The sequence below is a fragment of the Zootoca vivipara genome, chromosome 9 (genome assembly GCF_963506605.1).
Source record: "Zootoca vivipara chromosome 9, rZooViv1.1, whole genome shotgun sequence".
NCBI lineage: Eukaryota > Metazoa > Chordata > Lepidosauria > Squamata > Lacertidae > Zootoca > Zootoca vivipara.
Window position 1 is genome coordinate 72,810,896 of NC_083284.1, and position 12,602 is coordinate 72,823,497.

Genomic DNA, 12,602 nt, shown 5'->3' on the forward strand with positions numbered 1-12,602 from the left:
CTGCGCGCGAGGAGGAGCCGGGCGGGAAGGCGGAGGCGGCGAGGAGGATGGCGGCTCCGGGAGGCTCCCGGCGCCGCGGCGGGAAGAAGCGCCCCTGACGGGACTCTCGCTATGCCCGCAGGTAAGGAAGGCGGCGAGCGGCCTTTGCGCTCCGGAGAGCGGAGGCGACGGGACCGGCGGCAAGCGCAGCCCTCCTGCTCCCGCGCTGCTGCTGCTCAGCGTCGACGGGGGTTGACTGCGCTCGCGGCAGGTGCTCAGGCCGCCTCTCCCTCGGCGGCGTTTCCCAGGTGCGAGCCCGGAAAGCGGCAGCAGGCCCCGTGTGGAAGCGAGCGCGGGACGGGCGCCAAGTTCCCCGCCTTCCCTCCTGGCGGGCGGGCCTGGTGGACGCGGCGCCCTTGGGCTGCGCGCCATGGCCGCTTGAAGGCGTCTCCTCACACATGGGAAACGGCTCCTCCTCGGTCTCTCTTGGCTCGGGGAAGTTTCTTCCGCTTGTGTGAGCTGATAAGGCCAGCTCTGCCAGAAAGGCGGCCGAGGGACCGACTGCAGAGGGGAGATCTCCCGAGACTAGTGCGGGTGTCCGTCACACACACACCCCGGTGCCCAACTAACTAACAGCAGCTTCTCAAACAGCAGGAGGTAGAAAATCAAGACGAAAATCAAACGCCCTGCAACTGCGGTAGATATATTTTATGAAATAAATAAAAATAAATTATATTGATAGCTCAACTTTTGTGATTTTTTTTTTAATATACAGGTATATATTCCAGAAGAAGCAGCCATCATCTTCAGTTTGAAGAAATGTGGCTTGGTCTTTTTAGGCATCTGTACATAACCTTGACATTTAAGCTACTCTGGTACAAAAGAAAATGGGACTCTACTAGGGAGTACCTGCTCCAGGACCTTTACTGGATTCCTGACAGCTTCATGACTAGAAACCTGCTTAGAGAACTGTTCTCTTGCTTATGACTTTGCTGTAGAGCAGGCATCCCCAAACTTTGGCCCTCCAGGTGTTTTGGACTACAATTCCCATCTTCCCTGACCACTGGTCCTGTTAGCTAGGGATCATGGGAGTTGTAGGCCAAAACATCTGGAGGGCCGAAGTTTGGGGGTGCCTGCTGTAGAGCACTGAGTTCTTCGTTTCCTGAAACTTCAGGTGATAGCAAGGAGAAGCCTCCTCTTGCTAGGGCTTACAAATCAAAGAACAGGAAATATTTCCATTAGTAAGTAGCCTTGCTTTGAAAGCTGAGAATTAGTGATCTTGCCACCAGTAACCTGAAAACCAAGCAAAATCTGCATTGGTTGTCCCCACGGCATCTTATAGTTGCAGTTGCTTCTCTTGCTTTTGCCTGGAGACGCAGGCAAGGTCTTGGAGAGACGTCTGAGGTATGGCCCTTGTTGGCTGGTTGCACCTAGCTCTGGAAAGCCAGCCCAGCCTGGTCAATAGGATAGCAATGCTACTTTTTAGGGTTGGATATGTGACTGCTGTTTTGTTTACAGGTAGGTAGCCGTGTTGGTCTGCCGTAGTCAAAACAAAATTTAAAAAAATCATTCCAGTAGCACCTTAGAGACCAACTAAGTTTGTCATTGGTATGAGCTTTCGTGTGCATGCACGAAATCTGAAGAAGTGTGCATGCACATGAAAGCTCATACCAATGACAAACTTAGTTGGTCTCTAAGGTGCTACTGGAAGGAATTATTTAATGCTGTTTTGTTGTTCAGTCCCTTCCTGGTGAAGAAGAGCATTAAACCAAGATGACTTTAGCAAATATTAGCTAGTCTAAAATATGCCATTTGGGTATAAGGTGCTTGTGAGGGTAGTTGGTAGGCAATTTAGACTCCAGTTTAGAAGAAAGCTGCCTTTCTCAAACCTGGATTTGTCAAGTCATTACAATCTGACTATTGCAACCTATATAGCCTAAAATATGAAAAAGAATTTGTTATTTACAGCTCTCAAATTCTGTACATAGAATAGCACATCTGAGGAATGTCTATGAAGTCCCTGTCAGAATCCTATCCCTAGATACCTTTTTAAAAGCAGAAATTAGTTCTCCCAACCTGTCTGCAGGCCATACCCCATTCTGACACCGGCCTCTGCTCCATCCCCTCCAATGATTGTCTTGATTGGTGAGCTTTTGGCAGCTGAGAAGCAGGGCCAGTGGAGTTGTGTAGTGCCAAGAGCCTGGTTGGAAACAGGGAGTAAATGCAATGTGATAGTGCTCTCCTCTTCCTGCACCTCCAGTTTGCTGCATTTCCTTTGGTTGTGCTGAGAAAGGGGCTTTTCCTCAAGCACGCAGTGAGGAAGCAAAGAAAGGAAGTCCCTTTTGTAGTGTGAAGTCTGTATGTTTGGGCTCTGACATTGCTAGTATGCAACCCCTCATTCAGTACAGCCATATGTATTATTATTATTATTATTTATACCCCACCTATCTGGCTGGATTTCCCCAGCCACTCTGGGCGGTTTCCAGCAAAATATATAAAATAAAATAACATATCAAACATTAAAAACTTCCTGTGACTTCATTACTTGATAAAAGATGACTTGAGTAGCCCGGGGTCCTAAGCAGGCGTGCCCTTTGTCATCCCTGCTTCCTGATATATTTATAAAGCCACTCAGTAGTATTAGATTATGCTACATCTAAATAGTGAGAGATGCATAATGAACTTACTTATGAGAGTCTCTTCCACTAACAGATCAGTGTGAGGCAATCCTGAACAAGACACACTTGCTGAGTGAATGTGTTTGCACACTGCTTTTCCAACAGCAACAAAGGCATTTAGTTAAAAGATTTCTTCGAGCTCTGATAAGAGCGTCTTACCTCGGCGCCATCTTTGCTTGGTTCATTCCCGTCTGAATGTTTTTCCCTCAGCATTTGTCAACAGAAGATATCAAAACATTCCTAGAAACAAGAGATTCTGCAGATGTTCTATGAATGTCCCGGACACTGTAGAGCATATTCTCTTTCATTGCTCATTGTATAATACGCTCCGTCAACGTGTGCTGTCCCCTCTTTTGGGTGGTCTGGAACCCCAGCAAGGTGAAAGTGTGGGATTCTGCCTATCTGACGTTGACCAAAGGGTAACGGCAGGGGTAGCTGAGTTTTTGGTAGCAGTCCTTCAAGGAGCAGGTTAACAAGGAAAACCACCGATTCTACATACATATATATATATATATATATATATATATATATATATATATATACACACACACACACACACACACACACACACACACACACACACATACACAATCAGTCTATGTAGCCAACCGCTGCCTTTTTAATATATATTTCAAGGCTCTTATATGTTATTTTCTCTTTTATGGTTTTATTTGTAAAATGCCTAATAAAGGTTTGATAAGCTTTTCCAACAGTAGCATTGCCATATCTGTTTTGAAAAAATGAGGTGTGTGTGACTACAGGCATAATAGGGTCATGCTTCATTGAAGTGGGAACTGGCATGAGCGAGGTGAGGGGGGAAACCAGTATTTTCCTAGGGGTGAAGAAAAATGTAATTTGGGCAGAATTAGTTTGGAGGTAAGATTTTTTAGAAGAAGAAATCTGGTGAGAACTGTATTCTGCCAGAAAATTAATTTTCAAGGAATCTGGGGAAGATGAATACTGTATGTAAAAAGAAAATATTTTTATTATAGGAAATTGTAATTGGGCTTTTATGTATAAGATCTTTGCTGAATCAGTTCAAAATTCATTTGAGTCATCAATACGGATGCTGGAGAATTCCGCTCTAAGTAGAGACAGATACAGAAATTCCCTGTTTGCTTGTTTGGTCAGTGCTCAGGAATGTACTTCCTTGAAGTGAATGGAATCCACATTCATTCATCGACACTGTTTTAAGTGAATATTTTAAGTAATTAATATTGTAATATATTGGCTTGCTGCTTTACTTGATGTTTCCTAACACTATTCTCATGAAGCACAATAGAGGTTTAGAACCATGAGGGGATATGGCTGGGCATTAGCTGCTTAATTTACTTTAAAATAGAATGCACATGGAGGTAAATAACACAAAGTACAGTATTTGTTTTTGGCTGAGAGAAGGGTTTGAAAGTCAATGATGTATATACAGGTGTCTCTTTGCTTTTCTTATTTCTGAGACGGTGTTGGCTGGTAAAGGCAGTCTGTATGAACAAAGACTGCAGTCTTGTGTCTTTTCAGAAGCTAATCCCATTGAATTTAGTGAGACTTACTCCAAGGTAAAAGGGGTTAGGATTTCAGCCTTAATCTTCCTCCTATTGTGAAAACCAATGGAATTGACCACTCATTATTACATGGAAAAGAATAATCTCTCAATATCTGTGGATTTTGTTTGTGATCTTCCATGAAAGTCCTAGCCTCTTTGTCGGCGGGGGGGGGGGGGGAACCATCCTGATTTGACTACCCATATTTGACCACCATATACTTTTTTAAAAAGTATAATTAAATCTAAAATTTCTTTTCTCCCCTTCCTTGCATTTTTCTCTGACATAACTAAACTTGACCAACCCTGATGCCCAAGTGAGAGAAGTGAGCTAGGATGACAAATTTATAGTGAATTGTGAAATCAAGATAGTGAGAATGGCTGCAGTATCCCCACTTACCTGGGAGTAGATTAGGTTTACAGTCATAAATGGCTTTGTGGTGAGCAATTAAACACTTCATTAACTGTGCGTTTAAGGTGTCAGAAGGCTCTTTGCTGTTTTTCCTGAAAAAGAGTAACAGGGCTACTTTCTGAAAATTCATTAACTTTGAAAGGGAGCATGCAGGGAAATAAATTCATTTGTAAATATTGAATTAATATGAGATATGCATGTCTATTGTGTGCTATTTTTAAAAAATCATATGTGTAAAATATAACAAATATACTTAATTCAAACTGCATTTATTTTCGCACCAGTGGATGACACAACAGAACACAGACTTGCACAAAATAAAGCAATTGCAGTGAACTTGAAATACCACATGAAAGTGTAAATGATAATCAGAAAGGTTGAGGCATGTTCATATATCGCTCTTCATCAAGCAGCCTTTTTCCAGCTGTAGCTTGCCCGGTGCTTCTACAAGCTCACAAGGAGGATGTGAAGCTAATGACGATATTTTCCTTTTTGTCCTTAGCTTCTGGTATTCAGAGGTATTATGCCTCTGAATGCAGTAGATTCATTTAGCGTACATGGGTAATAGCTGTTCATTGATACGCTATGAATTTGTCTGATCCTCTTTAAAGCCATTAACATAGTGGTCATTGCCACAGCTTGTGAATTCACTTCTATAAGATGAGAGGAGAAATATTTAACATGTGCAGTGTTTTATAAAGTTACACTCATTCCCCCTCGTCTTGCTTCCAGAACCATGGAAAGTCAGGGTGGGGGTGCTGAAGGAAAGAGAAGCAATTCAGAGCACAGCGTACTGTGGTGGTGTAGCAAATAAAAGGTAAAGGCATTTGATGTTTGGTGCCCAGGCCGTAGCTCTGCTTTGTACTAACTTAGACAAGTTGCCTGTCTCCATCTTAGCCCAGCATTTTAGCAGCAGTCAGTTAAATGTCTCTAGGAAGCTTACAAGCAGAGCATGAGAGCAACTGCAGTCTCCTGACTCCTAAGAGGAACTTTGTGTGGGTGAGACTGAGGGGTTGGATAGCTTGGCAGGATAAGTGTGACTTGGACAAGCCCCACATTTTGGGAGCACCAGCTGGCACTGCATTAAACTATGAGCGCTGTAGATTGGAATAAGTGTTCCAGCTTTTACAAAATACAGCCCCAGATTATAGATGGATAGGTGATATGATTTTCATAATGTTGGGCAAAGGGTGGCAATGAAAAGAACACTCTATTTCTCTGTTTTGGTGTCAGCTGTAAAGCTACCATTTTGGTCATAAACTGGAGTGCCATAGCATTATCATTGTATAAACTTTCCATGTGGATGTGGAGAAAGAGTTTGCTGTGCCCACACGTGGGGTAAACGAGTGAATCTTTATATGGTACAGATCCTTGAGACAGTGCATATGAATTTATTTTTAATAGTTTTAAAAATTCAAATACTGAGCAACGCTGGGCCAACTTTTTGCCAGAAATGTTCCTGGAGATAATACAGCCTTTTGATAAGGGTTTCTGCTCTATTCATGGAGCTTTTACTTGAGGGCTTTAATTGCTAGTTGTTGGGCGAATATTCCCTTTGTTAGATCATTATGAGAAAGCTAGAGCTTGCAGATTAAATTGTGGATGTATTCTGACTGTGGCAGATAGTGAAAGAGCAAGAACGGGGTGGGGTGGGGCTGGCTCATGTAGAACAGCACCAAGAAATTATTATATACTTTCACTGTGTAGTAGACATCAATGAAAAACATGTTTTTCATAGGACACCGTGTTATATAAATATGCAGAAAAAGAAACAAGTGAACAAAGCTTGTAGGAAGAGTGTCAGGAGGGCTAAAGCATAGAATGAGGCTTGGTGTGTGAGAGATGCTCATAAGAAGACTGATTTTTTACTGTGTTCAAAGCAAGAGAAAGAACAAGGAAATAGTAGCTTTGCTGGAGAAATGTGGCACAAGGTGCGTTTTCTGCCCTGGGCTCCTTTGGGAGGAAGGGTGGGGTAGAAATGTAATGAATAAAATAATGAATAATAACTTAAACTTTGCCTCAGTTTTCTCCCACGAGGATAACCGTGTTCTACCCGGCAAAAATATAGCAAATTGACAAGGGAGAGTGCTGCAGTCCAATTTGGGTAAAGCAGTATGGGAGCAGCTAGCAGCCTCTCTAAATTAATCCAGGGTTTGACAATTACTCAAGGAACTAAAGCTGTAATCTCAGAGCCTCTGTCCATTCAAGTTTTCAGAATTCTTAGAGAACAAGAGAAGTAGAGGCAAGTAAATCCCTCCCTCTACAAAGAGAGGGAAAGAGGACCCAGGCAACTGCTGTGTCAATAGCATAATGTCAATAATGTCAATAGTTGGAAATGTTCTTGCTAATCTGATAACCCTGGTAGTCTTTACTTGGACTTTGTCATTTTAAGGCATTGTGGAACTGTACTCATTATATCTGCCTATTTTATGGTTTTGTTTTTCACCTTTTAATTTTAATCTGCTGTTATAATTCTTCTCTCTGTTTTATGTACATCATAAAATGAAATTTTAAAAACTTTGAAAAAGAAAGAAAGCTGGAATTAGAAAAGTACATGTATTACAAAGAGCTGGCTAGGGTTTCTCAACAGGAATTTATGCCTGAGTAACTGTATCTTCTTTTTAAGTATAGTTACTAGCCTGGTAGATAAGGAGAATGCTGTAGATTCACAAGGTATACCTTGTGAAAAGTCTTCTCCCCCACCCATACTATCGTTGACGAGCTGGCAAAATGTGGGCAAGATTGTGCTATTGTTAAGTGAATTTGCAGCTGTTTGGTAAGCTATGGTAAGCTGTTTGGTAAGAGTGCTCATCTGTGGTGAGAATTGACAAGTTGTGTGCCATAGGAGTCTGTCTTGGGCCCAGTGGCTTTCAACATACAGTGGTGCCTCGCTTAACGAATGCCCTGCTTAACGAAATTTCCACTTAACGAAAGGATTTTTCAAGCGGAGATTGCCTCGCTAGACGAATTTGTTTTATGAAAAATTCGTCTAGCAAATCGTGGTTTCCCATAGGAATGCATTGAAATTCAATTAATGCATTCCTATGGGCAAAAAAAAATAAATTCAAAAAACAATTTCAATGCATTCCTATGGGATTTGCTAGACGAATTTTTCGTTATAAGAAAAGACCCGTGGAACGAATTAAATTCGTCTAGCGAGGCACCACTGTAGTGGATAAATGACATGGATGAAGGAGTAGAGGGAATCCTTATCAAATTTGCAAGTGACATCAAACCGGTAGAGGTACCTAACAGCCTTAAAGACAGAAACAAGATTTCAGAATGATCATGATGGGATGGAGAACTGGGCCAAAAGTAAAGTTTGGTCTAACAGATTATATAAAGTTCTGCATTTGGTTAGGTAGAATCAGGTGGACAAATGTTGAATGGAATATACTGGGCTTTATTTACAACAGTGCATGTGGGAAGGGGTTTTAGTAGACCACAAGTTAAAGGTGAGTCACCAGGGCAATGTGATAGCTAAGAAAGTTAATGTAACTCTATGCTTCATCAACAGAATTATAGGCACCAGATCATTAGAAGTAATGACACCATTTTATTCTGCTTTGGTCCAATCTCACCTAGAATTCTGTGCCCAAACTGGGTACCGTGGTTTTAGAAGGATATCAATGCGGGGGCACTGGAATGTGTCTGGAGGAGTGTGATAAAGTTTCTGAAGGCCCTGGAAAGTTTAAAGGAGTTGTATACATTTGGCCTGAAAAAGAAATGAAGAGGCAACTTGATAACTATCTTTCAACATTTGAAGGTGTTATGAGTTCAAGTGTGTGTGTGTCAGTGTCAGTGTGTTAAACAGGGTGCCAGACCCCTCTAATCCCTGGATCCAGAAGAAATGTTAACATCTATTCAAGCCAAGCTTGCTTCCTGGCAAATGATCGCCTGGGAGATGGGCCATTTAAGGGAGCAAAGGATTAAGGAGCTCTGTGTGAGACAGCAAATGGGGGGGCTCCCACAACAGACAAAGCTGAATTTGATGCGGAGTTTTGGGGCTGTGATGTGAACTTAGAAATAAAGCAGCAAGCAGAAGAGAGAGTCAGAGAGCAGCATTTAATGTCTGTTTTAATCCAAGGAGTTAATGCTGCAAGCCCCTCCACTGTATTTTTTGCCAAATCATTTTTTTTATTTTTACATACATATAAACATTTTACATCCATACATGTTTTCAATATCTTTCTTTCGTATCGGCTTATATAAGCCACGACTCCCTTTGACCCCTCCTAATGACTTTCTAACATTATTTCTAACTGCTATATTTCTTATTTCTAACATTGTCCCGATTTTTATATTGTCCTTTCATATTATACTGTCCTTTCGCAATATCTTTTACTACTTGTATCTACAAAGATTCTTTAAATCCTACTAACTTTTTCATTTCTGTACCACTGTCTTTCAAATAATCTGTATATTTTGTCCAGTCTTTAGTGAACTTCTGGTCCCGCTGTTCCTGGATTCTCCCCGTCATTTTGTCCATTTCTGCGTACTCCATCAATTTTATAATCCACTCCTCTTTCGTTGGTAATTCTTCTTGTTTCCATTTTTGGGCTAACAATATTCTAGCTGCTGCTACTGCATATTGGAACAATTTTACATCTGCTTTCTTAATATCCTGGCCTACTATTCCAAGTAAAAATGCTTCTGGTTTTTTTAACAAATGTATATTTCAACATTTTTATAAGCTCATTATAAATCATCACCCAAAAACCTTTCACTTTTTTACAGTGAGCCCCTCCACTGTAGGCTCAGGTTGTATATGTGTAAATAAACCATATATCATAAAGGCATCACAGTCTCCTCTGTGACTCATTTCAAAGGAACTGGTTCAAATGTCAGGAGAGCAGGGACAAACAGAAGAAGACGCCTTCACCCTGGTATGGCTCCCTTTCATCACACATACAGCCCAACAAGACAATGACAAAAATCTACCTACAGCATACAATATGGCTAACCTGACCCAAAACACCCACCCACCCCACTCACACATGAAAACAAAGACCACCACAGCCAATCACAATGAACAACCATACCCTAGGCTCTCTCACCACTCAACCTCTCTCACCACCAAAGGAACACAAGCAAACAAAAGAGAACCTACACAAGCAACGCTGACATCAAACTCTACATATATTAAGTAAAATAGAAGCATCATCACCCAACCTCCCCCCCCCCTTCTACCTCTCTTCCCTCTTCTTCCCAATGTCTCAACAAGTGAATCTGATTTGTAAAAATGATAAATGGAAAAAATACTAGAGAGAGACATTGCACATACTTTTGTAAATCAAGAAACCTTTAATAAAAATACTTTAAAAACAATGTCAGGAGAGCAAATTTTGACTAAATATTAGAAAAATCTTCATGTGTGTGTATGAGCAGTTTGACAGAGTGCCCTGGAAAGTTGTGAACTTTTTGTTTGTTAGGTGGTCATGCAGCCTGTAGATAAAAACCTCTGAGGTGGATACAGTACCAGCAAATTACTTGCATTCAGACTAGATTGGCCTTGAAGCCCCTTCCAACCTTGTGATTTTATAGCCTAGAATAGCTTCCCTCAACCTGGTGCCCAGCAGAGATGTTTTGAATACCAGCTCCCGTTAGCCCCCAGTCAATACGTCCAATTGGCCAGGTATGGTGAGAGTTGTTTAGGCTCATCTTCAGCTAGGGAATGAGGGATATTTTCTTTATAATAACCTGCACTGATTTTCTGCAAATCAATTCTCTTTGCTCTTTCTTGTAGAGAGAATGTTTTGTCCACATAAAGGATTTAAGATCCAGTTTTAGCACTTCTCAGTATTTTCAGAGTCAGTAACAATCAAGTGCCTCATAGAGATAATTAAGTTCTTGATGGCATCGAGTATGGAAATTCTACATCGTGGGAAATGCTAATGATTAATAGGTATATAAATGCCTTAAATAAATAATTGAAAAGAGTACTGTACAGTATTAGAGAAAATCTTGATTGAGCATTCATATCATAGAGTGGCTGTTAGCTCTAGAAGAGAAATATTCTCAGTGTAGATTAGCTGGTGGGGGATACAGTTTTATGGATGTGTGGTTCCCTTTTCTTACTTACGTTAACTCATAGGGAGGGGCTTTTCAACTTCAAAGTGTTGGTGCTGACCTTTAAAGCCCTAAATGGCCTTGGTCCAGTATACCTGAAGGAGCGTCTCCACCTCCATCATTCTGCCCGGACACTGAGGTCCAGCACCAAGGGCCTTCTGGCGGTTCCCTCGTTGCGAGAAGCCAAGTTGCAGGGAACTAGGCAGAGAGCCTTCTTGGTGGTGGCGCCTGCCCTGTGGAACGCCCTCCCAACAGATGTCAAAAAGGAAAACAACTTCCAGACTTTTAGAAGACATCTGAAGGCAGCCCTGTTCAGGGAGGCTTTTAATGTTTAATTGATTGTTGTGTTTTATTCTTCTGTTGGAAGCCGCCCAAAGTGGCTGGGGAGACCCGTCCAGATGGGCGGGGTATAAATAAATTATTATTATTATTATTATTATTATTATTATTATTATTATTATTATTATTATTATGACTACTACTACTAATTCTCCAGTGATCATTTTGGAGGGATTCAGTTGTATATAGGTACTTCGGCTGTCACTATACAGTACTGTACTTGAAAATCTTCAAATCCCACACTGGTTGTTTTTATGCTGTGAAATTTGTTAATAACAATAGAATTTATGAAGAGTTGCTGTTTGGGCATATTGAAGTAAGCTGTTCTTTTGGTAGATTAAATATATTTTGCTATGTGTTATTATTATTTGCATGTAAATTGTTATTTCTTTGCTGCCAATAAACCCAATGTGTTCTGACTATATGTACACGATTTTGGATTTAGGCATGACCCCCAGAACATAACCCCCGTGAAAGTTGCAGGCATGCTTTGTTTGCTTGTTCAGTGGGGAAGTATATTCCGCCGTATAAGACGACTGGGCATATAAGACGACCCCCGACTTTTGAGAAGATTTTCCTGGGTTTTTCCCCATCGGCATCCAGTGTTGGTGCATAAGCGCTTATAATAGTAGCCTGTTGGTTTTTGGTGAGCTTTATTCAAAGGGTTGAGAGTAGCTCATTAATGCTGGTAGGGACTTCTGACAGGAGCTTTGCAAGATTGTTTTTGATAGCGAAGCCTAAGCCATGTATTTGATGTTCTTGTTCAGATAGACCTTTCCAGAAGAATGTGTAGCCTCCTTTTTCTTCCTTCAGTTGTCCATCGCCTGCTCTTTGAGTCTCTTGAAGCGCTGCAATCAATGTTAAAACGTCGCAGCTCTCTTGCAATGATGGCTGTTCAGGACGCTCGCTGTCTGCAGCGGCGTAGCTAGCCACCTGGCTGCCCGGGGTGGCAAATGCGAAGGCACCCTGCCGGAGGGCGAGGTATCCGTCGCGCGCATGTGTTGCGCTCCACAACGCATGCATCATGATGCATGACGCACAGCGCATGTGTTGCGGCACCACAGCAAACCCACAGCAAACCCTGCGAGCAAGCGGCGGAGTAAGGGGGCCTCGGTTGCGTTGGGGCTTCTCCTCCATGGCGGCGGGCGCGACAGTGGCGGCGGCTGTCGGAGGTGGTCAGCCCCACCCAGCCTGCTGTCCGGGGCGGTGTGCCCCCTGCCCCCCTATTACTACGGCACTGACTGTCTGTGTTATCTAACAAAGTCCGTATATTCCATGTTCCAAAGTTCAATTGTCTTTTATGACCGCTAGGTGGTGACCACACTGGGCGTGGTAATCCAGTCAGGGGAAAAGGGAGGCAGACTATGTTTAGAGCATCTTTTCTAGCCCCTCCCCCTTTTCGGATCCTAAAAAAGGGCTGCTCAGTCAAGGATAAAGCTGCTGGTTCATGACTAGGGGCTTCCAGATTTCACGATCCTGCCCCTGTTACCATTTGCCAATCGCCATGGGACTTTTGGGGTTTGGGTTGGGTTTTTGGAAGTATAACAGTGTTCTGTGTTTACTTATTATTGGAAACCTAATAATTTTT

The 12,602-nt window shown here is 42.1% G+C and overlaps 1 protein-coding gene across 3 annotated transcripts in view; it reads left to right on the plus strand.

Annotated features, from left to right (window-relative positions):
- SH3BP2 (SH3 domain binding protein 2) overlaps window positions 1–12,602 on the plus strand; it is a 34,120-nt gene continuing 21,518 nt past the window's right edge. For 2 of the 3 annotated variants that reach the window (XM_035113225.2, XM_060279038.1), the window contains exon 1: window positions 1–121. The gene's annotated coding sequence lies outside the window, so the exon portion shown is untranslated. Of the gene's footprint in view, window positions 122–392; window positions 677–12,602 lie in introns of those variants that run through there. The other variant, XM_060279037.1, reaches the window with a different exon arrangement.